The sequence below is a fragment of the Monodelphis domestica genome, chromosome 3, assembly GCF_027887165.1.
Source record: "Monodelphis domestica isolate mMonDom1 chromosome 3, mMonDom1.pri, whole genome shotgun sequence".
Classification (NCBI taxonomy): Eukaryota; Metazoa; Chordata; class Mammalia; order Didelphimorphia; family Didelphidae; genus Monodelphis; species Monodelphis domestica.
The window spans coordinates 274,498,598-274,526,463 of NC_077229.1; positions in this window are offsets into that span (position 1 = coordinate 274,498,598).

Genomic DNA, 27,866 nt, shown 5'->3' on the forward strand with positions numbered 1-27,866 from the left:
TGTGGCTCATTATTAGTCCTCTGAAGTCAAGCTCAGACATTGCTTATTTCAGAATTCTGATGGCCTTCTGCTTTGTTTTCCCTTACGTTATCGTAGTCATTGTGTCAATTATTCTCTTGGTTCTGCTGATTACCATTTTGTTTAAATCTTTCTAAGTTTCTCTGGATTTTTTTGAGAGAAAAAGAAACTCAAGCAAACAAATCTACCATTAATTCAAAATTCTTTCCAAGAGAAGAAAATTAAAACTGGAAGTTTTCCTTTGGGTTTTTTTTTCTTCTTAAAGGATTGGCTCAGATTATGAAAATGTTTTCAAATGTGCCAAAAGGCAAAATAGCTTCCAACTTGGAAGCCTTGGCTTTGGGATTAGTAGAAAAGTTCATTTTCAAAAGTGACACGATTGGAGGAGACACCCACCCTCTCTGTAAGAGAATAACCTTATTGAACATCTAGGCACTGAGATTTAACTCAAACTCAAAATGAAATTTTAACATCTAAATTTAGTAAAAAATGTTAAAGTCAATATTTCAAATTGCTAGAATATTTTTGAAAATTATGGCTGTGTTTACATAACACTCCAGCAGTTTGGCAGAGTCATTAGGGAAACTCTGGGTTCCAATTCCATCTCTGCCACTTACTGACTGTTTGAATACAGGCAAGTCTCAGCTTTCTGAGACTTTCTGAGTCTCAGGCAATTCTGGAAAACTATAAGTTATGAGTAAAAGAGTTCCTACACAATGAGACCATAGGTTTTTGATATGCTGGCATTATATGACACCAGGATGAAGGAAAGAGATGAAGGTGATAAAGAAACTACATCTGTGGTTTTAACCACATGAACTCGAGAGACAACCCAAATAGGGGCAAGTAGGTAACACAATGGACAATGTAACACTAGGCTTAGAGTTGGGAGGACCTGGGTTCAAATTTGGCTGCAAACACTTCCTGGGTTTATGACCCTGGCAAGTCATTTAACCCTGATTGCCTAGCCTTTGCTGCTCTTCTGTCTCAGAATTGACACTGATAGAAAGTAAGAATTTTGTTTGTTTGTTTTTTTAAAGTCCAACAGAGGATTTCTATTTGACCCTGAAAGGAATAAAGACCCACCAGAATTTATTGAATAGATTCAGATATTGAATAGGCTCATATCTTGGTCCTTGCCACTCTTCTATCTTAGAATGAATACTATGAAGGTTAAAAAAAGAAAAAAAAGACAATCCAAATAAATGATTGAAAAATTAGTAAATTAAATCACAAAACTGGGTTTTGTCTATGCAGAGTCAAGTAACTAGATTGATTTTTTTCCCATTAAATTGACTCATTTTGGAGTTGTGCAGACATGGCACATATTTGAGAAAACATCTTGGCTTGTTCAAGATTTATCTTGGCAGATGTAGGATTTCATTGACTTTGGTACAGACTGAACTGTACCACGATTCAACAAGTTAGGCTAGCAGGTGATGGAGCAAGAACAGATTTGCTTGTCCTGGTGGGTCATACAGAGCACATATAGATCTTCTTTTCCTGCTCACAGTGAACAGGGAAAAACTTTGGGGGTCCTGTTTCCATGTATTTTTTCTTCTTTTTTAACCTCACCTTCTTTCTTTTTTTAATTTGTAATTTTAACTATAATTTTAATTTATATTAATTTTTTAAACCCTTACCTTCCATCTTGGAATCAATACTGTGTATTGGTTCTAAGGTAGAAGAATGGTAAGAACTAGGCAATGGGGGTTAAGTGACTTGCCCAGGGTCATACAGCTGGAAGTATGTGAGGCCATATTTGAACCTAGGACTTCCCCTCTCTAAACCCACTCTCAATCCACTGAAGCACTCAGAAGCCACCCCCACCCTTGCCTTCTTTCTTAAAATCAATACTGTGCTTTGGTTCCAAGGTAGAAGAGTGGTGAGGTAGGCAGTCCCAGGACCTCCCATCTCAAGACCTGCCTCTCAATCTACTAAAGCCACTTAAAGACCCCCATTCATATATTTCTATCTATCACTGAGGCACAGGTAAAGGATGATGATGAAGAATTCCATTATTGGCTCCTGAGTCAAAACTCAGTGAATATACAAAAAGGGCGACCTACCCCTCTGCCTCTCTCTTTCTTTCTACCTTTGAAATGAAAAACTACTCCGAGCTATATCTGCAGAGATGTATGGGAAAAGGGTGGCTGCCTTATCTTTCAGCCACTCTCATATGGCCATTGAACACATCCTATCTTGGCAAACCTATTCTGGATGAGACCAATTAGATTAATCACTAATTATTGGTTTAAAAGGTCTGCTCAGTAAATTGTGGGCCAGGAGATCCTGGGTTCAACTCTAGCCTCAGACACTTCCTAGCTGTGTGACCCTGGGCAAGTCACTTAACTCCCATTGCCTAGCCCTTACTGCTCTTCTGCCTTAGAACCAGGACTGATTCCAAGATGGAAGGTGAGGGCTTAAAAAAAAGATCTGGAATTCAGCATGTCATTTTTCATTTTATTTTTCTTTATGAGTTCTTGTTGTATATATGATAATAAGTCTTCTTTCCTAGCATAAGAAGTATGGAAATACATATTGCACAACAGTACTAGTAGAACCTATATCAGACCATTTCCCTCCTCAGGGAAGGAGTGGGAGAGGGAGACAAGAGGGACTCTGAATTGTAAGATGTCAGATAACAATTGTTTAAAATTATCTCTATGTATAATTGAAAATGATTTTTTAAAGTAAAAAAACAGTTTTGAAGTCCGTACTTACAATGGTAGCATTGATGTCCACTGGGGTAGCAACAGGTGAAGGCAGCATGAAGGTCTGCATCAAAGAGAAAGTCATTGGAAAGGAAGGACTGGCCAAATGTGACCTCTTTGTCAGCAGGCTTTCACGTAAGCAATGCAGCGAAGACGTGAAATGTGAAAAATACCTAATTAGCAGCCTTGCAAACTTTATTATGTCTCAACGGGGCTTTAAAATCAGCTTCCTAGCCAATTAATTTTCTGAACCCTGCTTAATCAATCATTCTACTGATATAAACTATTAATGATTCTTTCTATGGTTATCACTGATTTCTATGGAGGAATGAATAACCTGCCCTCTATTTGATTCATATTTCACTTTGAAGTATCTTTTTTCCTACATTCTTTTTTAGGGGAGATGCTCGACTTGACCTCAGACTCTTACTAGCCATGTGACCCTAGCCAAGTCACTTAATTTTCTGTTTACTTCAGTTTCTTCATCTGTAAAATGAGCTGGAGAAGGAAATGGCCAAAAACAACCCAAATGGCGTCACAAAGTGTCAGACACAACCTAAGAGGACTAAACGGTAACATAGACTTGAGTCAAAAAGTCTTTGGGATATCAGGGTAGGTTTTCATGAACTAGTGATTATGAGATCAGAGAACCTCATCCCTCTAATTAGAGGAAAGCTACTCTAGCAACGTACTGAATGCATAATCATGAGCTAGACACAGAGAAGGAAAGAGGAACCACTCCATCCCCCTGTTGTACCCAAACAATCTCTACGTTAGATTTGTATGTTAAAGAAAACTACCAAATCCTTCTAAAATATACAATTACAATGGCAAGGGCATTGGATTTAGAGTGGAGAGCTGTGTTCAAATCTTATCCACAAGCCACAAACAGTTTGCCGTTTGCTTGAGCTTTGATATGACAAATGTGTGACCTTGGGACAGTAGCTAGTTTCTATGTTATCTCTCTAAAATAAGAAGATCAGAATGGATTAGATTTAAATCACTCAAATCCTATGATGTGTCTATATATGAACATTCAAGATCAGACTGGTTGAAGCTAAAGAATCTAAGGGAAAGGTGGCAGCCACAGACCAAATGCCCAACCCTACTTGTAAATGTAAAGAATGATCTCAGTCACCCTTGAAAAGAACTGCTTGCAGACTTTGTGAGGATATGAGTTGTTTGTTATTTGCAAAACCTAACCCTCTATTTGCAGCCTAAGATGTAACCTCAAGTTGTCTCGTCAGCATTCATGAAATCCACTATCCACTACCCAGAGGAGATCAAAGGAAGAGGACATAATAAGCGAGAATACCTGATTTTTCTAGAATGAACTGAGGTGGGCATTAAAGGAGGCTGAGGTTCACTTTATACAAAGAATATGATTGGAGTCTCAGCTACAGAATGACTCCGAGAATCAGAATCTTTTCCCTATTATCATGGTCATTCTTTCTTAAATCTTAGGAAATCTGTAATCATGAACTCCTTGAGATTTCCCTTAATTTTATTAATCTATTCAATTTGATTCAATAAATATTTTTTCTCTCACAGATCCATTCTTCACCTCAGATCGTCCTCAACCCAAGTCCTGTATAACAGGAGATGGAGCCTGGGAATATGACCTTTGTCTCCACAGAGAATGTAAACTACCTTGAGTAGATGTAAACAGCAAAAGTATTTCCCACTATCTCATGGGAGAGAGCCATCTCTAGTTCTATGCCCTTTTTGTTCTGTTTCTATATCATACCTGGACTGATCTGGGGTTGGTGTAGGAATACACCATTTTCTCCTGCTGCCAGGATGACTGGTTTCTTATAAGTAAATTCCCTCAAATTAACCTAATTATCCTTAATAAAGCCTATTAATAACCAAGCTGGCATGGACTCTTCTTTCTTCAGTACCTCAGTATCCTCTCAGAGGGTAGACTACCATACAACTGGCATAATCAGTGCAGAACAGATCTGCTCCCCTGGCAGATCTTGTGTCATCAGAGGACCATCTCCAGTTCCCCAACATCCTCTGGGGACAAGACCTAGTCTTCCAGCAAATCACCCTGTCCTCCTGACCAGGCTCTCTACCTGCTCCTGCCTAGGACCTCACAGGATAAAGCATCACCACCTAAAACCATGTAGAACTTCAAAGGAGAAGCTGTGCAATCTAATTTCATGGCTCCTTCAATGGATCTCTCTTCAACTACTGATACTTTGCCTCAACTTACTTCTCACTGGTTAGCACATTCCCATCCCTTTATACATGCCCCACCCCACTTAACAACTACACACTCTATTACCAATACCAGTCAATTACCACCTCAACCTTATTTCCATGCCCCAAAGTCCCACTGGAGATCTATCCTCCTCTTCCTCTGTCTCCATTGAAATACTCTATCCACAATGAATACAGTTCTGTTACTCTTAAAATTCTTCCTTTCTTATTCTTCCTGTCTTTTGGCCTTCACTGAGACCCGACCCCTTCTTCATGTCACTGCTTCTCTTGACCTCCTTTCCAGTATTGGCTATTTTTCCTCTCATATCCCCTGAGCTGTTGTCCCTTTAACACTTTCTCTACTGCTTTCACTACGTAACCACTCCTACTTTGAAGTTCATTCCATGCAAATTTGCCACACAATCCAGATCCTGGAGGTGGTTATCTATATATCCCACCCTGCCAAGATGTTCTCCCTTTTTCTTCAGTGAATTAAATCCCTGAATTTCATTCATTTATAGTGTTTGTTTATAGTTTTTATAAATATATTTTATTTACATTTAATACAGCTAATATATGATAAATAATAATATTACTATATAATAATTGATAGAATAAAATTAAAAGTTTATCTTTATGAATGTATATTTATAAATATATATTAATAGTTTTTCTCTCCTCCTATTAACTGCTCTCATACTAGAGGACTTCAAAAGACATATCAATGCTCCTTCAAATACCCAAATTTTCTGATTCCTCAATCTACTCAGTTCCTATGAACTGTTCCTCTAATCTAATCAGCTTCACACAGATGACCATATCCTGATCTTGCCATCACTTAAAAGTGTTATTCCTGGTTCATATGATCATATAATTTTATCATTCCATCTTTCCTAATATCTTAAAACCCCCACCGACATGTATCCTCACCATAACATCCATTTCCTCCATTCCTCATTTCTTTTACAAATCATCATTGGTACACACTCTTCCTCTCTTCCAATATCAAAACTGGGTGAACCAACTCAATTCTACACTCTATTCTATTCTCTTGATTCCCTCCCTACCTTTTCCTATTTCTGATCATACATTGCTTACCAATTGCTCCAACTTTGGATTATTATTAATTCAGATTAAATTTCTAAGTCTGTGGGTTCATTTCCATCACTCATCCTCTTTATTTCAATTCACATATTTCTATACAGAGCCAGAAAAAAATCACACACACACACACAACTTGGTCCACTACAAATTTCTTATCTAATCTCAATTGGCTTGTTGTGGTTTTTGACCACAGCCCAGCCCACTGCACTTATATTACAAAGAGTCATTATAGCTAAAACCTGCTACATAGGTATAATACAAACTGGAGTGGAAAGATGCCATATTTCCTTTAACTATTTATAACTTACCTATTGTTTATCTGCTTATATTCATGGTCTTTAAGTGAGTTCTCTACCTTCTGAGATTTTTAATAGTTAAGGGTCTTTTTTTATAGTTTAATAGTTTAAGAGTCTTTTTTCCCCCTTACTTCCTCCTATTGCTCACTTTCTGACTCCTTCCCCTTGATGTGAGTTTCACTGGAAGCTAAATATGAAAGCTTTTCAGCCTCCTCCCATGACAGTCAGTTCAGTCCACTAACTTTGGTCTGCGCCCCAAGTGCCTTCTGGGGGATTAGAATTGGCCCCAGATAGATGCTAAGTGTTTTCCTTCAAGTGTGGTAGAGTATGATATAGCCACATGTATGTTCTATCGTCTTTCCTTCTGTTCTTCCATTCTCTGCTCAAGTTTTTTTGTGACACACAGCATTACCTATTATCTCAGCCTTCACAAATGTCTGCCATTTGTACTCTTCTAGGATCACCTCTGACCCTCAGAGGAGGGTGGGGTTGGAGTAGAAGGTATGTCACAGTCAACTCATATAGATTTGCAAGAGCCAATTGTTAAATTTTCAGTGTGATCATTTACACCTCATACATACTACCAATATATACTAATACATGATTTAGTTATGAGCCCCTATCCCAAATACTCCCAATTAGAACTTGGTTTATCATTTTCCTGATTGTCTAGACTTAAGAAAGTAATAGGAAAATGTTATTTATTCAGATTAAATTTCTAAGTCTGTGGGTTCATTTTTAAAAACAAATGTTAAACACATACAAGTATATTAAAAGAGTTGAATAGTTGAATATTGTTAGAAACTCATGAGTCTATTTGTACAGCATGGCCCTGGAAAACACAGTGGGCCATGAAGTAAGGAGTGTTGAGTGTGTTAGGAGTTAGGGCTTCTTTGTTGACAGTTTATAGAGGGTTTTTTCCTTATTTGGATTCTTGGTGTCCCAAATTATGGAGACAGCTGAAATTACCTTATCTCTCACATATAATTCCTATTTTGGAAAAGACTCAGAGGTCATAAGGAAGGGACAAAATGTCTAGTCCTCCAAGTAGAGAGTAGAAAGTGATTTGAGAATTCAGAACATGGAGGCATCTCCATGGGCTTGCAGAGGGAGATCAGGGAAGGCTTCATGGAAGAGATAGTATTTGGGAATAATAATGTGAATTAAAATTAAGTGAAGATAACAACCACTCATTCCAATTCAATTATTCAGGCCAAGATATTTGGGTTCTCTTGAGAAATTCTCATTATTTGATAAATATGCAACTTTCTCACAACTTGTTTCCATTATAGAATCAGATATGGACAAACCCAGCTGTGCTTTTTGGGTTCATTGAACTTTTTTGAACTGTCTTATACTGGCTGGCTATTTATTGAACCCCTAGAGTAGTGTGGGAATACTTTGGTGTTCCAGAAGTTTCCACAACATTTTTCTTAAGATTTTTCTAACCTCATCTTCTTTAGCAGCAGGAAACTGAGCTTTGTTGACACTAAGGTCAAAAGAGTAGAACATTTGCATCAGTTTTAAAATTTGAAATTTTAGGTGTTCAAATGGGTTCTAAAGGTAACAAAAGTCCATAAGATGATGAGGATTTTTAAAAATCATATTTGTTTGCATTGAGTCTTTGAGACTTTAATATCTCAGACTCACTTTGACTAGTTTTGTTTTGTTTTATTTTCCTGAGAACTTTCATGCTCATCTATACTTGTGGAATATGATAATATCATATCTGCAAAATTGGCTTATTTCTACACCTTGAAGAGATTATGTTTCAGCAAAATCAAATTAAGTTGATAATAAAAGTGTCCCTAGAAACAAAAACCATTTCCAATTCTCCCTGAATCATTCTGTTCCCTTTTCTGACAGACTTAAGTCCTTGCTATTCATTGTCTCCAGATTCCATATCAACCAAAACAATATTGTGCAGTTTTAGATATGACACTTCTCTATGTGATTCCATTTCATCAGTTGTAATTTTTTTCAGCCTAAATTTATTTTTGTCCCGTCCCCTTACTAGAGAAGGCATTGTTTCACCAAAAAAGAAATGTATGCGTCTCTCTGTATATATATCATTATATACATATATACATTTTTTGGTCTGTGCATTTTTTATTTTAATAAAGAATATTTAAATGGCTTGGATTTTGGAATCACAGACATAACTGAGTGACATCTCTAAGTCCAAACTGGACTAATACTATTAATGGTGGCATGAATTCATGCTCCTTGTGCACATTAAAATAACCTACAAAACTCAAATACAAAGAGGCTGTAATATATCTCACAGTTAAAGACAGATTACAGAATTAGGATTCTTAGTGAAAACTATGCAACGTATAAGTATTCCCTTATCCCTAGAACGTAGAAGAGATCAGAACTTAGTCATATCTGGGTAAACTAGGTTACCTCTTGATAGTTTAAGTCCATAAGTTAACATTAAGTCCTAAAGTTAGCATTTAGGCTGATGGCATTCTACACAAAGTTTATTCTATTGAAGAACATAGAATGGTGTCAGAACATCAAAAAGGAGGAACACTGATAGCTGTTATTTCAATTTTAGACATTTTAATAGCTCAAAACAGCAGATGGAATGGATCTAACCTCCTTAGAGTCTTAGTCCAAAAATTTTCTGTTGGCATTAGTACCAAACAAAACTCTGTGTGTTTGCATGATGTGTACACATACATAAATATATATTATATATAATACATACATAAACACATACACATATACATATATATCTACAAAATGTCATACATACATATTTATAAATTTCAGTTTTCTCTGAATGTAGCCATTCCCAGTTGTACAAGAGAGTTGAATTAAATGACCTCTGAGGTCAATTCCAGCTCTATCATTTTATGACCTTGTAAAACTTCAGCCAGAGATGCTCCATGATACAAGGGACCTATCATACTTTATTCAAGGAATGGGACTTGTGGGGGTGGGGAAAGGGATTCACACTTCTCTTGGTTCTAGCTTCTGAGCCTAACTCTAAGCTAGGATATAATTCTGTTATTACACACACACACACACACACACACACACACACACACACAACTTTTTAATTTCCTCTAGCTTCCTGTCCAGAAGCTGTTTGGCATTCATTTTGCTCTGATTTAAATGAATTTCTTAATCTTTCATTCATCAGGCTTGGTTTTTCAGTGCAGCAAGCATGTACGGTTATATTTCTAAGCCAAGTTGTATTGATTTGGTTGGGTTTTCTTAAGAAGGCATAGGTTATTGGAAGTCCATGCCTTCTCTAGTTTGAATCTAAGTTACAAAAAAAGAAATTGAACTTTGTATAGTTGTTGTATAGCATCTTTGATCATCTCTTGAATATTTAATTCCATTCAACTTAAAAGGGAACATTTTCTTTTTCCTATTCTTTTTCCTGCCCCCCCCCAAAAGGGGACAAAACACTATTTAGGCATAACACACTGAAGTAATAGCTAAGCTGATATACACACACACAGCATTTTTCACTTACAACTATAAGAACAGTGTGTAAAAAGATGTGCTGTGATTGCCATTGTGGGACTTTTCTGGTGAGGCTTCGATGCCAACATGGCCCAAATTGTTGGCAAGATAGAAATGACATAAGATGAAGGCATGTGGTGCCAAAGTTGAGTAGAGAAGCAGAAAAAGAAAGATGATATTGATGACTAAGCCAGAATTGTGCCCCTCTCAGCTTCAGCTTGTGAATTTTGAGTGTCTTATTTCTCTCCCTCTTCTGGATTCTGGTGCCCTTATCAAACAATCACTTCTCCCTGTGGGAAGAATTTAGCTATGAGATTCTGTTCTTCAATACCAAAAAGGATCAATCTGGGGCTCAATGGGGAGATGAGACACTATTGTTTCCATAAAGGAGAAAGTATAGTCTTAAGGTTGTGTTTTCTCAATAGCTACACTCTTCAGCATTATTAAAACCCCTGCAATATAATCAAGTCACAAGGATATGAGAACAGGGTCAGCTGTAAGTCAGTGAATAAAGATCCCTTAAGCACCTACTAAGTGCTGGTAAATAGGGAGTAGGGAGGTTTTATGATAGCCCATTTATCGTCTAAGTTTAAGTTTACTCTGCCACAGTTTAGGAGTGGCCAGAGAGTAAAAAGAGAAAGAAATTGGGGGAAGAGGAAGTAGATGAGTTAGAGTTAATGTGAAAATACTAACAAGAGAGTTTATGTGATGATTCCTGTAACACCCAGGCTTTCTCTCCCACTGATCTAACAGAACTGCTTTACTTGCCTATAATCAGAGACCTAAGTGAATTACAACAGCTGCAGAATTTCCTACTGTGTCATACATAACCTGAGAAACAGAAGTAGCTAGAGAAAGCCCTGCTGGGGGACTACAGGGAACTTGCTATATGTTTGGATCTCTCAAACTAGGTGGGGAAAACCGTATACATCTTATAAGGATATTAGAGGGTGAATGAGGTGGTTCTACTTCAAGGGATTCCTCCCTGGATATCCTATCCTATCATATAAATTATAATACATCCATGTTATCTCATCCTTACCTATAACTCCTCCATTGAGGGTCCACCCAACATTGAGGGAATTGTGCTTTTCAGTTCAAAAGTATGTACATTACATGGATATGAGGACAATATCTAAGTTATCCATCAGTTAGTTCTCATTCTTACCACAGCTGACCTCCTTAATTTTTCCAATCATCCTTCTCCTGGATGTGATTTTTTATGCTGCTTATTGTTGCCAATATGGCAGGGCACATTTATGCCCTCCTTGCTCCTGCCCTTTGCTGTTTGGGTTTTGCAGTTTCGCTTCTTTCCTGGCATTCCATCATGTGTAGGAATAAGACTGTGGAGAAAACATAGCACTGTTAAAATGATGACATTTTATTTCAGGGAGCAGCTTAAGGTTATTGAAAGTGCTATACAATTTCCTAAAGTCAATCCAAACCACTGTCTTCCTAATGTTTAGTTCTGAACACAGTTCATTGGCTAGCCATAGTACCTGTCCAAGGTACTAATACCAGAATAACTGCAACAATTCTAGATATATCATCCAATTGAATAGATTAGTTTATAGGTCAATAGTGTTGGTCTCAAATAGAAATGGATCCAACCCATGGTATATTGACCTAGGAAAGCACAAATTAGCATTGTCTATGCTGTAATTTTTAAAATTAAATAATTCCCCATTACATTTTAATCCAGTTCTGGCACCTTTGGGCAAGTTTCACATCTCTGGTTTGTAATTGTTCAGTAATTCCAGTCAACTCTAATTCTTCATGACCTTCTCGGTAAAGATACTAGAGTAGTTTGCTATTTCCTACACCAGCTCATTTTAGGGATGAAGAAACTGAGGCAAACAGGGTTAAGTGACTTGCCCAGGATCACACAGCTAGTAAGTAAGTGTCTGGGGTCAAATTTAAACTCAAGAAGATGATTCTTCCTGACTCCAAGCTCAGCACTCTATCCACTGCACTACCTAGCTGCCACCTCTGATTTAAGCAACAGGTTCATCCAGTTGTTCATTTTTATGTGACTAGTTAGAGTGAATTCTTTTGAGTGATCACAGAACCCATTTAGAGACTTTACTATGTTCTTGGACTTAACACAATTAGCAGAATAAGAAAAAATCAAATAACGAATGTCACCAGTTATTAAAACTATCTCTTTCATATGGAAATTTCACAGGTTATCTTCATTGGTAATAGCCAAGACCTTCCTTCAGCTAGGGTGAGTTTCTCCTTTTCATGTCTCATTTCATATTAATAATCCAAGCACCATTGAACAAAATCCTCTGTTGTTGCTTCCATTAAGGGATTCTGTGTGATTTAAGCATATACATGGGAGACATTTTGTTGGAAGAAAGCCTAGCATTTGCTCTGTGAAATTAGATTTGGTTTAAATCAAGAAACACAGTGAAACCTTGTATTCTCTATTCCTGACAGTCGATTGTATGACTGTGAAGATGTGATCTGCTATACAATGTTGTTTGTGAAAGCCGCCTCATTTTTAAATCAAGTTTTTGCATAGATACCATTTTCCCCTCTCTCACACATGTGCACACACACGTATACATGCTACACTCTTCCACACTCCCCTAATCAGCCAGTCTACTCTAACGACTAAGATTTAAAAGGAAATAAAAAGAGGTGTAGAAAGCCTAATGAACACACCAACTGCACCTGACAGAATCTATCAATTAGCAAGCATTTACTTGGTGCATACTATGTCCATCCAGATTCAGAAGAGATTAGATAAACAATGAATTTGAAGAGCACTTTCCCAGTTTACAGAGAACTTTTAGATTTCAATATCCCTCTGGATCCTTATAATAAATTTATTAGAGAGATTTTGTATGGTAGGTGTTATTATCTCCATTTAACAGGAGGAAATAGCCTCAGTTTCCTCGAGTGACTTCCAAGGTTACACTTAGAGGATATGTTTGAGTCAGGGTTCAAGTACAGTTGTTCAGACTCAAGGCATCATAAAGCTATGAAAAGAGCAGGCAAAGATAAACATACTCTATGTCTTTGATAAACTATATCATTATATGATTTCAAATGGAGACTGCTACTCGCCAATGACATTTACAGAAAAGGATAATGCAACTCTAACGTGTTCCATGTTTTATCTATCCTTGTCAGATTCTCTGGTAAGTGGTTACCAATCATCCCTTAGTTTTGCCTTGGGAGGATATTTCCTTAATGCTCTACTTCTGTCAGTTGGCTCACTTGTCTCAGTTGCAGGCATTTTCATTGGCTGTGCCCACTTCTAGAATATTCTACCTTTTTTCCATCTGCTAACTTCTCTGGTTTTCTTTAAGGCCCAATTAAAACTCCAGTTTCTATAAGAAGCCTTTCCCAACTCCTCTTAATTCTAATACCTTGTCTTTCTTGATTATTTCCTAGTTATCTGGTATATAACTTGTTTTTATGCAGTTGGTTACATGTTATCTCCTCCATTAGATTGTAAACAGCATGCTGTCTTTTGTCCAATCTTTGACTCAGTACTTAGCACAATGCTTGGCACAAAGCAGAATTAATAAATGCCTAGTGACGGACTAATCTTCACATTATCCTGATATTCTTTGGATATTATCCCTAAAATAGTAAGTATCTGAGGTCAAATTTGAACTTGTATCTCCCTGACTTCAAAACCAGTGCTCTATCCACTATTTTTGTTTCAGGTTTAATTTTTTTCCATTTGAAAAAGTTCAAGTATTTTCTTAATAAAAAATTAGTTTTGCTGGGAGTTGGAGGGATTTGAATCTGTTATTTTGTCTGTTATTATACCTTGGTTGGGGATTATTTCAGTAAGCAAATGATTATTTTGCACATAGACTAAGTACGGTGTTTTATATTCATCAGAAGGAGAAAAAAAACCTTTAAAAGCATAACACCAGTGAAACAGAATCTGTATGTGTCTGTAGCCACTTCATGGCTCATTTAGAGGATTGTAGAAATATAGAGTGCTTATTCTGATGACAATTCTTCAAATTCATTGTGGTATTTCTTACCTCATTGCATTGGTGCAGGCTCTCCATGCCCAAGATAAATCCCTCCATTTCTTCCTTTCAAAGTTTTCTCTTTCTTCAAGTCTCAGCTCAAATGCCTTCTCCTCCATGTAATGTTTCTCATCCCACCCACCCTCCAACCCCAATCCTTGCAGTTCAGCTCCATCATTTTAACATTAATACACATTCTTCTGGTGACATTCACATAGCACAAATTGTGGAACACTGTTATCTTATGAGATTCATCCTTACAAATAATCCAAAGGGCAATGGGGAAAGACACATGATGGACACAAGTAGAGTGTAGCATATTATCAACAAAGACTTACACACAAGAACTATCTTAAAATTAAAAATATGTATGACCAAAAATTGAAGATGTGAGAATAAAAGAAAATAGATGAATAAATAGAAGGACAACTTGGTCCCAAAGACATCTTTTTTTAAAAACCCTTGCCTTCTGTCTCAGAATCAATACTGTGTATTGGTTCCAAGGCAGAACAGTAAGGGCTAGGCAATGGGGGTTACATGACTTGCCCAGGGTCACACAGCCAGGAAGTGTCTGAAGCCACATTTGAATCTAGGACCTCCTGTCTCTAGGCCTGACTCTCAATCCACTGAGCCATCCAGCTTAAATGAATTAGAAGATGGTCTCATGTACATTGAGTGGATCCTTTATGAAGGGTTTTTGGAGACACATGAATAGTAGTAGTGAGAAGTTGAGGAGGGGTTGTGACCTGTATCAGTACAGGAATTACCTACCTACCCTGAATGAGAACATGCATCCATGAAAATATGTACTGGTTGGTAGTAGGGGGTATAGACAAGTCAGTAAAATAAAATTCAGTTAAGGTTGCTTAGAGCAAAGAAATATCTTTGATCCTCAAGTGTTTATTACTTAAGGGTTCTTAAAAAATAAATATCAAGTGTTCCTACAATTTAATTGGGAAAATTCTTTTCTTTTAAAAAATTCTTTTCCTTTTTACCTCTGAGCATAGCATGTCTTGCCACATGGCAAGTTGTTTCAAATAAGTTTAAGGGTTTTTTATATATATAAAGTCATGGATCTCAGAAATGTTCCTTTCTTCCAGGCAATAGGTAAAAGAAAGTGAAGTGTTTATTATGTTTCAGGCACTGAATTAAACAGAGGATACAAAAACTAATGGGAAAAAATACCTGCCTTCTGGGAGTTTACAATTTAGCCAAAGAAAATGAGATGTATATATGTTCATGTATCTTTATATACATATATACATACATAGAAAATGCATACAAGACAATATGGGGAAAAGGCATCAGCATATGCACGAATCAGGAAAATCTATGTAGAAGATAGACTTGAGCTCAATTTAGAAGGCAATAGGTAGTTGAAAAAGTGAAGAGACCTTGGAAGTTACGTCCATCCATGGAGGGACAGATAGTAGGCAAAGAGACAGGAGATGGAGTTCCATGTATGAAGAACAATGAGTAGGACAGTTTGACTGGAGTATGGTACACTTGAGGGGCAGTAAAAGTTTAGTAAAAGGTTAAAAGGTAAGAAGTATGTAAGTTGTGAAGTGCTTAAAATATCAAACAGAAGCATATCTATTTGATTCTAGAGGTGATAAAGAATCACTGGAGTTTCCAGATAGGAGGTGATAAGGACCTGGACTGGAGGAGTAACTGAGTAGAGAGAAAGGGATTAATGTGAAAGATGCTGTGAAAATAGAAATGAGATTTGGCAACCGATTGGATGTGTTGGAAAAATAGAAAACAAGGAGTCAAGAATAATCCTAAGGTTAGAAACCTGGTATCTGGAAGATTGATACCCTTGATAAAAATTAGGACACTTCTACAAAGGTTGGATTGGTAGGAAAAGATAACAAGTGATGATTTCAATATGCTGAATTTGAAATGTCTGTGAGACATTTAGTGGAAAATGTCTAATAGGCAGTTTGTGATATGGGGCCAGAGCTGAGGTAAGACATCAGTAGAGAGAGGAATTGAACATCTGGGAGCTGATGGCATCACAAAGAGAGAGTATGTAGAGGAAGAATAGAAAAGGGTTCCAAGCAGAATCTTGGGAAGCATCCACAATTGGGAGGTTAGATGGTTGATAATACAATAAAGGACACCAAGGAGTGGTCAAACAGATGGGGAAACCAATAGAGAACCATGTTGTAAGGAATTGAAATTAAGAGTTTGAATAAAATATATAAAAATTATAAATAATATGGTGGTCACCAATTTAAAATGTTATAGCTCAAGTCAAAGTGACTATTAATAGTTTTTATTTACAAAATAGCTAGAGAGAGTAAAAGTTGAGAAATACAAAAAGAGGGTAGATGAGATATTTAGCCTATCACACTAAATATTGCTCCAGTGCTCAACTCAGCCTGGCACAACTTCAAGATCTTAAGGAAAAGTTAGAGAGGGCTGAAAAAGATTTAAAGCAAAAGGGAATAGAAGAAATTAAAAATATAAACACAGTAAAGACTTAACACAAAACCTGTTTTCCAGAAAAAAAACTAGTTACCAAGCAAGCTCAGTGCAAAAGGAAACTAGAGAGTGTTTCTTTGGTCACCGGAAAGAGCATTTGATTAGAGACTGTTTCTTTTTTTTTTTTTAAACCCTTACCTTCCGTCTTGGAGTCAACAATACTGTGTATTGGCTCCAAGGCAGAAGAGTGGTAAGGGCTAGGCAATGGGGGTCAAGTGACTTGCCCAGGGTCACACAGCTAGGAAGTGGCTGAGGCCAGATTTGAACCTAGGACCTCCCGTCTCTAGGCCTGGCTCTTAATCCACTGAGCTACCCAGCTGCCCCCAAGACTGTTTCTTAAAGAAGAAACAAGATAGTACTAACAGAGACAAGCATAATACAGGTACTAGGTACAAGAAATCAACTTGCTGTTCTCCCTGCAAGTTGAAGTCCTATCAACAAGCTCCTGATCTGGAAGAAATGCAAAAAGCAATTGAAAGTGGAGCCAAACCAAAGTATTCAGAGATTATTAAATGGGAATTATGAATCCAGGCACTTGGAGGTGGAAGAAATAGTAATAATGGGGCTACATATAAAAATAATAGAAAAAAGTTGGGCAATAGTGTAATATTGGTGCAGGAAAGTGATTCTGTGAATGATAGCCATTGCAATAAGGCAAGAGGAAGGCAAAGCCAGATTAAAGGAAATGAAGCAGAAATTAAAGAAATAACATCTCAAATTGCAAATGAGATGAGATAATTTGATAAGACTTATATAGAAACCTCACAGGAAAAGTCTGTAAAGGAAATCAAATCATTCCTTGAAAACTTTTTCCAGTGTAGAGTGGATAATGGGATTGAATTATGCAAAAGAAAGAGGCATAAGAACTCAAGAGAAAGTTAGTGACAGATTCAGAAACCCATAATTTCAATTCCCTAAAGGTTACTGGTGATAAAGATAATAAGGCTCTAAAAACATTCACAGAAGTCCCACCAAACTTAGTTAATTTGGTCAATAACTTTACGACAGAGGTACCCTTTGTAAATGCATCTAGTTTGAATCCAGATGCTAGTACCTTCCATCCAGCAGTGAATGATGTAGATAAGGAAAAACAAATTGATAATGAATCTGACATTGCTTTTGAAAACAAAGATTATCATATTCAAAGTAGTGGAGGTGACATTTCAGTTAAATTGGAATCTGGGGATGGAATGGCACAATGTCTACTATTCTCTATCTGTCTGGCTATGATTAGAGAGGCTGCTACAGGGAACTGAAAGTGCTGAGGGAACCTGAGTCTGCTTAATGATAATGGAGGACAGAGAAATGCTGGGGGATGCTGCCACACACACAGGGATATTGGTACACAGGGGACACTGCTCTGGGGGAATCTGCCTATTGATCCCTAACAATGGCTGATCTATTTCCTAATCTTCTTCCTCCCTCAATCCCTCTTCCAACCCTCTTCCTCCTGCCACCCTTCTCCTCCCAATATTCCCTCCCCCCTGAGTGAATTGTAAAATATTCCAAGTTTCTTTCTCAGGTAAGGGGTTTATTGGGATAACAGGATGGGAAACTGAGGTAAAGGGGATGAGGAAGTCCCTAGTCTAACTGAGGTAAAATTGAGAAAGTAGTCCAGTAACAAACTGTGACTATTAGACAGGGAGATGGAGGACAATGGCTTTTCAAGATCTTCTTTTTTCTTCTTCAGTTAGATTTCTCCTTCTTGTCAATTTCAACTGTCCAAAGTCAGAGAACTTCAAGTAACCAAGTCAGCTCCACCAGAGTCCAAAAGTCAAGTCAGCTTCACAAAAGTCTCTCAGCCAACTTCAAACTCCAGAGAGCAAATGTGTGTCCCCCAGTCAGAGACCCAGAGACCAAAAAGCCCCTCTGGTCAACTCCAACTGCTCAGAGCCAGAAAGCCAGAGACCAAGTTCAAAAGCCCAGTTTCTCTTCTTAGTATGGCCAGCCAAAGTGTCCAGGGAAAAGTATGACTTCCAGTCCCAGACACAGAGACACAAAAACCCCTCCCTCAGCTCCAACTGTCCAGAGCCAGAGAGACAAAGTCCAAAAGCCAAGTTTCTCCTCTCAGAGTGTCCAGCCAAAGCCTCCAGGGAAAAGGTGACTTCCAGTCCCAAACACAGAGACACACCAAAAGCCCCCTCCCCCTGCTCCAACTGCCAACAACCTGGGGACATTCCATAGGAATCCTGGGTTTTGCATTTTAGAGCTAGATGCATCTTGGTCCATAAGTCCTGCAAAATCTTCTCTCTCTCATATCTCTACCACAAATACTAAGTAGGGGTACTTAAGTTAGCATTAACCAAGTGTTAACTCAAAATGGACAAAGAATAAAGAGTTCCCTTTAAAAAGTGTTAACTCAAAATAGACAGAGAATAAAGAATTCCCATTCACAATGTCATGAAAGCCCAGAGAGAAAAATATATTCAGAAGGAAAAGGTAGCCAAAAGTACCAAATATTGCAAAAAAATCAAGAAAGATGTATATTGAGAAAAGGCTACCAGGTTTGATCATTAAATTTAAATATTAAGATATCACCAGAATCTTTGACAAAACAATTTAAGCTAAGTTATATGATCAGAAGCCAAACTGCAAATGACTGACAAGTAAAAGGAGAAGAAATTAAGGAGATTCCTAAGGTTTGGTGGGGAAAGGGAGGGAAGACATAGGATGAGAACAAGAAGGACTGGGGGGCCCGGTGATGGTCTAGTCACAAGAGAGTTAGGAAAGAGAGGGAAGGAAAGAGAGATGCACAAATACACAGAGACAGAGAAGAAGACAAAGAGATGATGATGATCATGGTAGTAGGGATCATTTGCTGAAGAAGACAGGAGGGGATGGGATCAAGGAGCTAAAAATGTGTGATGTGACAGCTATGAACAAAAGGGCAGGGGGGGGGAGATTTGAAGCAAGAAGAGAAGATTCAGAGCAGTTGCTGTGGGAAGTAGAATAAAGAATCAATTAGGATAGAATAAATCAATTGCCTTGCTGCCATGACAACTCAGTTGAGAAAAGGTAACAGACCTTTTGTAATAGACCCAGTCACCACAGTTGGATGACTTTTTCCATTCCATTCCATTGCAGAGCATTGGCAGGAACTGCAGGACAAAATAACAAATGGTAGGAATAACCCATACCTGCTGTTTGTTAAGGCCTAGGTGTCAATAGAACAGGGGGGCAAGGATTAAGGGTAGATCATTTAGAGTTTGGATTAAAATTAGAAAGAGAGGAAAGGAAAAGATTCTGGCCCAGGAAAGTACTGAGGAGCAGTTTCAAAATGGATGAAGGATAAGGTTAGGAGAAGTGAGCCTTAGAGAGAGATGACTTCAACAAAAGAAATTAAGAATTCTAGGGGGCAGCTGGTGGCTCAGTGGATTGAGAGTCAGGCCTGGAGACATCCTAGGTTCAAATATGGCCTCAGACACTTCCTAGCTGTGTGACCCTGGGCAAGTCCCTTAACCCCCATTGCCTAGCCCTTACTGCTCTTCTGCCTTGGAACCAGTACACAGTATTAATTCTAAGGTGGAAGAAAAAGGTTTAAAAAAAAGAAGTTAAGAGTTCTTCATCATGGAAACAGACTCAATGGGTGATATGAAGATCATAGGATAACAGATTTAGAGCTCAATGTTAACTCAAAGGTCTCTAACTCCCTCATTTTTGAGAGAAGGACCCACAGCCCATAATAATTAAATGGCCTGCTCGGAGCCACATAACTAGTTAAATGTCAGAAATAGGATTCAAACTCAAGTCTATGTGACTTCAAATCTAGCACTCTACCCACAAGGCTGCACTGCCTCTTACTCTAACTGTGCTTGCCTGGAGCTGGTGACGCTGACGCTGAGGGGGACCAAACCAGACTTTAGACTGAGGACCTGGGTGGGAGCTTAGACTATTTGTCTGTTTTTCCAGAAACAGAAAGTTCTGTCCACAGTAACCAAAGGTACATCATGAAGTTGAGAGAGGTGCTTGGTCTCTTGCTAAGCTGGCATCCATTTAGGGGCAGAAAATGTTTTCAACATGAGATTCAAAAGAAAAAATTTAAGAGGGTCAGGTGGGCAATTGATTTTGCTTCAGGGTTTGGAACCAAGAGAGTCAAAATTCCTTCTGGTTTGCACAATCCCAAGCCAGGCTCATGTCGTCTCACTCTAAGCAAAGGAACCCGTGTGTGATTATGGAGTCCTCGGGCCAGCTGCCAGTCGGTGCTTGAAAGAGGCATGTTTTTCCTTCAGTCAAAAACTATTGTAGAAAAGTACCAGTCTCAAGAAGCCCACTCTAACTTCAATAGAAGGAAAGCACTAAACTCTGTTGATTGGGAAAGACTGTGGTACAGTGTTAAGACCATTGGAATCAAAGGATCTGAGTTCAAATCCTCACAAGTCATTTAACTGGTCTAGGCTTTGGTATCTGTAAAAAGAGAGGACCCTTCTAGCTGGAAATCTAGGAGCCTCTGAGGCAGAAGTGTCAAACATGCCAACAGTGCTTCAGAGTGCTCCAACCAGGTTAAAATGTAATTTTTAATCTGATTTCCATTTCAAGTGTAATTTTTTATCTGATTCTAGCTTCAGAGAAACATTTAACAAAATAAATGAAAGCAAAACAAAATATTTTCATTGTTGCTATTCAGTAGTATTACTTGTGTTCAACTCTGACTTTCCTGATTCTGTCCCCTCAGCTGCTAATGTTTTTTCTTCCTAAATTACCCTGGATTATGCATATTTATGTATGCATATATATACAAATATACACATATTATTTTTTTTTATTTTCAGTTGTATCCAACTGTTCATGAAGCCATTTGGGGATTTCTTGGCAAAGAGTAGTTTGCCATTTCCTTTTCCAGCTCATTTTACAAATGAGGAAACTGAGGCAAACAAGGTTAAGTGACTTGCCTGGGGTCACATAGCTAGTAAGTGTCTGAGGCCAGATCTGAACAGATTTGAACTCAGATCTTCCTCACTCTAGGCTTGGCATTCTAACCACTGCATTGCTAGCTGCTCCATGTCATAAAACCTAGATAATGTTAGTATGTGGTTTCCTGAGTCAATCTTCTTGTGATGAGATTAGTGTCCACTACCGGCAGCTAAATTTGACATGCCTGCTATGAAGTATTTCCCTGACTCCCTGTCCCACTCTGCCCACCCACACACTCAGCCTGTCCCAACTGTCTATTCTAAAAAGTATTTTCAGCAATGAACCCCAACCTGCCACAGATCTGAGTGTCAGGAGCAAAGGCCTTGTTATCAGGAAGAAAGGAAGGCAACAAGCTTTTTTTAAGGGCTTCCTATATTCCAGGCACTGTGCTAAGAGCTGGAGATTCAAATACAAGCCAAAAGGAAATCAGTCCTTGCTTTGAAGGAGCTTAGATTCTAATGGGGAGAAGAAAACACACACGGGATAGCTTACAGTGGAGTGGTGCGTGTAGGGGTGATAGGATGTTCCAGGCTGTAGCTGCCTGCAGCCACAAATTAATAAATTCATGAGTGGACACCTGAGAAGGGAAGTTAGAAATCGAGGGAAAATGAGTGTAGGGGATAGAGGTGCGGGGAACCCAATAAAGGAAGAAAGACTCGGAGATGAAGAGTTCAACAACATGGGCTCCAGCATGCATGTTCCTCTGATGGTGGAAAAGAGAGAGAGCTACATCCCACATCCACCCCTTGAAGTCCCAAGCCTTGGCACAAGTCTGCAGTGAGGCTCCAAGTCTCTGGCCCTTGGCCCATTTAAGCCTGTGGTGAAGCCCCTGTCCCCAGGGCAAAGTAGCTTACAGTGCTCTGGGCTCTGCCAGCCATCAGTTGTCCAAGAGGAGACTGGCTCCCAGGGCTCTCAGCCCACCACCTTGGAAGAACTGAAAGTGGCAGAAAACCAGAACTAGAGCTGAGGGTAAAAGCAAGGAAAAGCTGAAGTTTCAGAGAGTCCCTTCTCTACCCTGAGAACAGAGCCCATCTTTTAGATCAAAGTCAAAGTCAAAGAATGGCGATTTCCTTGTCCATTTGAGGTTGGAGACTATTGAACCGAAGTCAAAGGCCAAGAACTGGGACAGGAATTCTGCAAAATATTCCTTCCTTCACTTAATCTGTCCTAGAAGAAAGTCCTGAGAGGTAAGACACACTTCACATTTCCTTTCTTCACAGAATAGTATATGGTCTCATTAGTGACAAGAATATGGCAACAGAGCAGAAGGATTCAGCTCTGTCCTGGGGCAGGTCGGTTATCCCTTCTGGACCTTATGTCTATCAACTGAGAAAGAAAAAATACTGTCCTTAGTTTATCCTTTCCCTCCTCCTCTTCTGTCTTTGGTATCATGAAGCTACAGATTTGATATTTTCTTCTAAGGTAATTGGAGTTCTTTTTGTTTTTGTTTCTTATTAACAGAATATATTTACAAGGGTCTCAACCCCTCCCTCCAGACCCCCCACATCATAGAAGGTGTCATCTGGGAGGTAGATTTGTATATGCAAATTATGTCTTTCATGTTTCCATTTTTCAATTCATTCTCTGGAGGAAACACTCACAATTTATTCTTCAGGTATTAAATCTGTAGCTTTGATTGTTCTCTTGATTATGTTCATTTCACTGTTCATTATTCCTCATTATTTAAAAAAAAGTTAGCCAGCTCCTTGTTTCTTATGGTACAGTACTATTCCATAACAATCATATACCACGATTAGTTTGGCCACTCCCCACTTGTTGGGAATTCCCTCAGTTTCCAGTTCTTTGTCACCACAAAGAGAACTGCTATAAGTATCTTGGAATGTACAGGGTTTTTTACCCCTTTTCCCATGATCTCTTTGGGGAAAAGGCCCAGTAATTAAAATTCTCTGTGTGTAATTCCAAATTGCTCTCCATAATGGTTGGAACAGTTGGCAGTTCCACCAACCATGTATTGGTGTCCCCATTTTTCCACATCCCCTCCAACTTTTATAATTTTTCCCTTTTGTCATTTTAGCCCGTCTTATAGGTATGAGATAATTTCACAGAATTGTTTTGGTTTGCATTTTTATTAGTAGTAGTGATTTAGAGCATTTTTCATATACCTATATATGACTTTGATTTCTGCATCTGAAAATTGGCTATTCATATCTTTTCCCAATTTACCAATTGAAGGATAGCTCTTATTCTTATAAATTGGACAAAGTTCTGTGTATATTTTAGATATGAGATTTCTGAGGGGCTGTCTATAACAAAGTTGGAGCTCTTTGAAAAGAAGGAACTGTATTGTTGTCAAATTAATTGTTTCATCCAAGATTCCTTAAGACAGTAACTTGGGCAATACTGCCACTCTAAAATATAAACAAAATCTTGCTCCTTTTCTTGGAAATAACAATAAATTCAATATGATAGGGCAATGCAAATAGGAAAAAATTATAATATTTATTATGTATAACAGTCATTTATATGTAATGATATTTTATCTAGTTATTTATCCTTCACTTTAAAAGAGGGGCCAGTGACATCATGAAGTGATGTCTTATCTTTTACATGAATTGGATTTAAGTGAGGCAGAGTGGCACAAAGTCATCAGCCTCTCTCTGTTGTTCAGTCATCCATGTCCAGAGGTAAGATGAAAGTCAGGATGACTGGTGATGTCCTGGGATACAGTGATACCTTGGTGTCTTTGATGTTTGATTAAGTTCCAAACATTCCACAGCACCTACCTTTATGGTCCTTGGAACCAATTGTTCTCTTCTGCCCATTCTTCTGGGAAGTCTATTTATTGGGGTAGATAGCCCCTCAATTCACCAATGGATATGGGGCCTTTTGGTTACCTTTAACCTGGTTTATCCCATCTGTCCAGAGAGTTTTGCCAGAGTGTGGCTGCTGCCCATGCTATAGCTTCTTGGAACCACAGGTGAGCATTGGGTAAGAGGTGCACCAAAGGTGGGTCAGCAGCCCTAAAAAGACCTCGATAAGTCCTTATCCCAGAGGTGCTTCCCCAAACACCCCAAACACACACACCACCATATATCATAGATATATAATTCTCATGAAAGACCAGAATTAACTGTGTATCTATTTACCAATAATGCTCACCATTCACTGTGGTTGTATTTTATAAAGTCATTGTGAACACTGAATTAGCAAACCCTGAACCACTGCATCTAGGGGAAATGCAGGGTTAGGTTTCTCTTACAGCCTCTGGTCACAACAGTTCCTTTAGCACCTTCTAGATCAGCCTCCCAGAGAGATTGGTGGATTTCCTCTTCCTTTTTCTGGATATACTATACTGTTGGTTCATTAACACTGGACTCATAGCCAACAGCACTATAATTCATGCACGACTGAAGCTTATTTAATACATGTATTTTGTCCATAAGGCACATCACAAGTTTTTTATGCTTAGAAACTCTAGACAAAACCTCAGCTCTATGCTTGGGGGCCATTTTTAAGTAGCAACACCACCACCAACAACAACAACAAAAAAGCACAAAAATGCTAAAAATGTGCCAGAAAGTAGAATGGAAAATGACAGTAGGAAATCTTGTTGACAGTAGGAAATCTGGAACAAGAAGGCAGATAGTCACCGGCTTGGAACATATGTCAGGGTGACTCAAATTGTTCATCACTTTTTGTATATCCTCAGGATGCCCAAAGCACCTTACATTTTGATTTTTGGGGTTACAAATCAATTGTAGTGTGTAGGTGAATTCATAAATACACAATTCACAAATAATGTGGATCAACTATATATATGTATATATATATATGTATAATATTTTTAAAAACCTTGAATTTCACAGTTGAATGTTTTTTAGGGAGATAGGCTAACCAGTCAGGCACAGACTGTCCCCAAATTCTCTGGGCAGTGTTGAACTTTAATAGCTTAAAACTGCACTAAAACTTTGGGGACAGCCAATATTTTCAATGGTACTTTCAAAGGTATCTGAAACTTATTTTCCATTAATAGTATTCCCTCAGATGTGCTGGAGTCCATTACTTTCTTGCAATATTGCCAAGTTATTATTTTTATAGCCCAGCTGTCCATTTTCCAAGTCACAAACCCTCAGAAACTGGAATAACTTGAATTATAGTTTACAACCACCTCATTCTCAGTTACCTGTAATGTAGGAGAGTCTGCTTTTATTAATACTTACAACTTTAAATATCCATCCTAAGCCATTAACTTATTTGGGTTTCAGTTTGTCGTTGCAATGAAATAATTTAATGCACCTGTTAGTGCTGGGTTTCTCTCATAAATCAATTCTTTTTGTGCTTTGCTAAGTTTTTTTTTTCTTTTAACTTTTTCCATATTGATCTCTGGAAGATAAACACCCAACATAAACATATCACATCAAAAAGGCAGTAAAAGCATCCAAGGAAACATTTAACAGCAGATTCTTTCATAGAGGTCCTAAATAGAATTTTAACTGTAAAATCTCCTCACTGAAGCTTCTGCTTTTGCCTTTTGTCTCTGGAGAGGGTGACAATACAAATAAAAACAACTATATCTGCAATAGCAATCAAAAAAGACAAGAGCTGCCACTCCTGAGAGGTTTCATCTGAAGGATGCAGAGTTGGGAATCTGATACTAATGATCATTTTGACTGTGAGTCAGTCACTGGAGTGATTTCCACATCCCTAAAATGGAGTTGAACTGGATGAGCTTGAACTTCCAACTTTAAAATTCCATGACTTTAAGATTCTCTTTGCCACTCTCTAATCCTCCATTTTGGAGGCATCTAGGTGGCTCAGTGAATGAAGTTCAAATACAGTCTAGATACTTACTAGCTATCCTGGACAAATCATTTCATCTGTTTGCCTAGAGGGCAGCTAGGTGGTTCAGTGGATAGAGTGCTGAGCTTGGAGTCAGGAAGGAGTTCAAATAATACTTTCTAGCTGTGTGGCCTTGGTCAAGTCACTTGATCTCTATTTGCCTTAATTCACTGGAGCTCAAGGAAATAACAAAACACTCCAGATTTTTGCCAAGAAAACCTGGATGACATGGTCCACAGTCATGAGGAATCAGCCAGGACTGAACAACAATGAATTTTCCATTGTGATCTCCCAATCCAGCATCTGAGAGTTCCTGGTATATGCTGTGTCCACAAGTGATCTGGAAGTAATGTCAGTAACTGAACTTTTGGATATCTGAGTCAACCAAGACTGAAAGAGGGTTTTGATACCTTTTAGGGGGGAAGTGGCATGATTTACATGGGAGAAGGGTTAGGACATATTGTTTATCACATATTACATGAAAAGAATAAAGAGATGACATTCAAGAAACTTGGTAAGACTTTTACAAACTGATTCAGTTTTACAAACTGATCAACATTATAAAAATGAATAATTTGGAAGGCCTCAAAGGACTTTGATCAGTTCAATGATCAACCACAATTCTTCAGGTTACTGATGATAACGAAGCTACCTCCTTTCTGTCAGAGTGGAGATGGACTAAAAATGTGGAAACAGACTTTTTTTTTTTAAATGACCACTATGGAAATTTGTTTTGCTTGATTATGAATAATTATTACAAGGGCTTTTCTTTTCTTTTTATAGGGGATGGGAAAGTAAGGGTGAAGAGAAACAAATAAATGCTCAATGACTAAAAAAAGTATTAAATAATATAATTGGAAAAATATCAAATACAATAAAAAATAAACAGACTGGCTCTTTTTTTTTGCCTTTCTCTGTATCCCTGGTGGTTATTACAGAGCCTGCCCATACAGCAGACACTTCATAAATATTTTTGATTGATTAATTAGGTTTGCATAAAATGGAGAGATGTGTATGCCAACAGGATTATGGGAAAAGAAGAATGGGCTCTGCTTTTTCAGGGGCACTGAAGAGCAATGAACAGCTAGAGTGACATGATTGCAATGCAGCAGGTGGCTTCAGCAAACTTGTGCTTTGTGATGACTTTTCATGGACCCAAAAGGAAAATAGAACTCAGGGTCTCTTATTTGCTTTAATACCTAGAAGGTTATATAGGCATTGCACATAGTGTAAAAGGCACTGACTATGACTATAAGGCAAAGCCAGCCTGGGCTAAACTGCAAGATCTAAGTTTATTGTTCGTCTCCTCTCACTTGCCTTTTAAATCCTCTTTTTAAAATTGAATTTGGGCTCTTTTCTTCCCTTGGGAAAAAAAAAACCGGAGTCATTAATCTAAAACAGAATCCTAATCTGGGGTCCATGGATAAGAGGTCTGCAAATATATTTCAACAATCCTCCAATTCCCAGAAATATTGATGGAAAGCAGAAGGTACATCTGTAAGTAACAATTCTAAAAACTCCAGGTTCCCCAAAGTTCCTGTATCTCCTGTCCCTTAACCTAGCGATTGGATGTGTAGGTTTTGGAGCAGAATCAATCAACAAGCATTTACCAGTCAAGTCAGGCAGGAAGAATATATAGTGAAAAAGAAGACAGTCCTTGTCCTCAAGGAGCTCACGGTCCATCGACTGGGAGATGCTGAGAGCTCACCTCACACTCCGAGGAGCTGCCCTAACCTGAAGGTACAACTTTTCAAATAATGCTACTTTTGTATGGGGAAGGGGGGTAACCTTTTTTTGGGACAGGGACCTCTTTGACCATCTGGCAAAGATTATGGTCCCCTTCTTGGGAA